Here is a 3012-nt window from a genome sequence, read left to right as displayed (position 1 = left end):
ACCATAAGTCTTTGTGTTCTGGAGTCAGAAAACCTTCCTCAATAGGTCAGGGGTCCACATGGCACAGGAACCCCAGGTCAATCAGATTGATTACAATTAAGAACTTCTGAGAGCATCACCAAGATAAGAAAGCCCCACAGGGGCAAATATTTGCAAATCATATATTTGATGATATGGATGTGTCTAAAATATGCAAAGAACTATTACAGTTCAATGATAAAAATATTAACCAGGGCTGGTGAGATGGCTCAGCGGGTAAGAGCACCAACTGCTCTTCCAAAGGTTGTGAGTTCAAATCCCAGCAACCACATGGTAGTTCACAACTACCCATAATGAAATCTGATGCCCTCTTCTGGTGTATCTGAAGACAGCTACAGTGTACTCATTTATAGTAATAATAATAAATAAATCTTTAAAAAAAATATTAACCAGTATCAAATGGGGAAAGATTAGAACTAGAGTTGGTTGTCCCACATACAACTGTGAATTAATTGTATGCAAAGAAGATCTGCATCATCAGGGGATGTCAATCAAGTCACAGTGAGGAACTATCTCACACCTACTAGGATAGCTATAATCTGAGAGACCGGGTACAAAGGTTACTGAGGGAGTGGAGAAGTTACACCATTAATGCACAATATAAGTAAAAATGTAAAGTCATACCAGAATGTACAGGAATCTCTTTCTACAAATTGGCAGCAACATGTAATGATGAACACGGAGCTTCTATATTTCCAACATGTGGGAACACAACCAAGAGAAATGAAATATATGTCCATAAAAAACTCAACCATAAATGTCCATTTCATCAATACTATAATATCTAAACAGAATAAACAACCCAAACGTCCATAAATCAATGAATAAGTAAAATGTAAGATGGCCATAAACTAGAATATTATTTGACAGTTGCAAGAGAATAAAGTGGTGGCCATATTACACAATGCATGAAACAAATTTTGAGCTAAGGGCAAGAAGCCAGTCATAAAAGGCCACATACTATATGATTCCACTTATATGAAACACCCAGAATTAGTCTTGGTGGTTGCCTAGGGATTGAAGTATTGACACAGAATTGGAGGAGGTTTAAGATGTATCTGATAATAATGGGAGTAATGGGGTTGGTGTTTATCTTTGGGGTGATGAAAATGTCCTAAGATTTATTGTGGTCTTCGGCCAACTCTGAATATACTAAAAATTGCTGAGTTACTCTAAATGGGTTAATTGGAAGGTGTGCAGATTATATTCAAACAAGCTGCTAAAAATAGGTCATAATAATATTGAGAATGTCTTGGACAGGGGTTGCATGAAGACCTGCCTAGCATGTGTGAGGCCCCAGATTTCAAACATTAATTAACAAATTAAGCTTAAAATTATGCTTATCAGCTGGACATGGTAGCGCACACCTGTAAAACCACAGTGAGGAAGGTAAGGCAAGAGGATTCCGAGTTCAAGGCCAATCTGGCCTCCACAGCAAGAGCTCATTTTTTAAGAAGCTCATGGAGAATTCATTGTCCTTTTGCACTCCTCTCTTGTCAATATTTGATATTATTTGAAACACCAAGTGTCATATTTGGAAGCAGCCTTTGATTTATTATGTCCTGCCTCTTCCAATTATAAAGTGTTATTATTAATAAAAATTAATTATACTGCCCACTCTGAGGAGCTCCCGTTAAGCACTGCCTGTGACTGGTGGAAGCATGGTTTCCTTTTTCTGTGGAAAACTTAACTTTCTGAGCAGAGTAGGAGTTTTCTCACTTAGAAAAAGCAGAGACATCTTCGATTCTAGTGAAATAATCTTGCAGGCCATCTGCGGGGACCTTTTTGATGTGAAATTAAATGTGGCGCAGACAGAGGTTTTATTACATTTACATGGACCCATAAAATAACTTTTATGGCTCCCAGTGGTGCAAATCCTCCTTAATTTTGTTAATTATTTCCCCCCAGTTATCCTTAGCCATGTCTGCTAATTCAGTATTGATCTTGATACTCAGATATGTTATGGGCTTAGAAAGTCACCCGAGTCCCTACTGAAGGAAAAAACTTAAGGAAGCAGATCTGACGTGAGGTAATGTTTCGGATAGTTTCCAATTAATATTATAGCTGAGAATGACAATGTCTTTCTACTCAAGAGTTCTGACTGTGTGTGCTGGGTTCCCAGTTCCCAGCAGGGTGTTAGAGCACGTTCCATAAAGGTGTCTCCCTTTGGGCTCAGCGTCTAAATGTTGGTCTGTTCATCGTGTCTGCTAACATTGCCTACAGCTCCCAGCCCCCACCTGAGTCCTGTGAAGTCACCTATTGGTCTGACCACTTCCTTGTTTTTCTGCCTCTGTCCTTCCCAGTTCCCCTGTCCACACTTCAGGTGGAATTTCCTGAAGAATTTTTCTTAAATTACCTATTTTTAATTACATTATTGCAAATAGTCAATTGCTACTGATAGCTCTATGGATGTTTTTACAGATTTGTTGAAAGAAGTAAAGGCTGACATGCGCAGAGGCCGTCTTCCAATTCCAGGCTTCCTTTCCCGCACATCCTTAGAGGGCAAGATCACCAAGACCTCAGTGGGAACTGGGTTTGATGTCAACCCACCGTGTCAATCCACCTAACCGACTGGCTCGCTTTACTTTACCATGCACTGTTTAACACCTACTATGTACAAAGCCCTTATCTGAAATTAGATGCTCTTTCAAACTTTAACTTCAATATATCTTCAATTCCTGGGTCACCCAATCAATTGCACGATGTGAAAAGCTTTTCTATCTCATGATACATAATTATATAATGTAGGCTTCTTGGGAATCTTGATTCTTTCATTAACTTACCTCATTTAACTTATTAGGTGCCCATTTATGGCTTCGTAAAATGTGCTATACTTCAAAGTAAAAGCTGCAGCCTTTTGAAGGATTTTAGAATTCATTTCTTTCACCAAAATGAACCCCTCTCTCCTTCATCCTGTCTGTTATTTTGAAATATTGAGGTTTTGCTGCATAGGTTATTTTTTGTTTCTTTTTA

The sequence above is a fragment of the Mastomys coucha genome, unplaced genomic scaffold, assembly GCF_008632895.1.
Source record: "Mastomys coucha isolate ucsf_1 unplaced genomic scaffold, UCSF_Mcou_1 pScaffold8, whole genome shotgun sequence".
Taxonomy (NCBI): Eukaryota; Metazoa; Chordata; class Mammalia; order Rodentia; family Muridae; genus Mastomys; species Mastomys coucha.
This window is presented reverse-complemented; position numbering follows the sequence as displayed.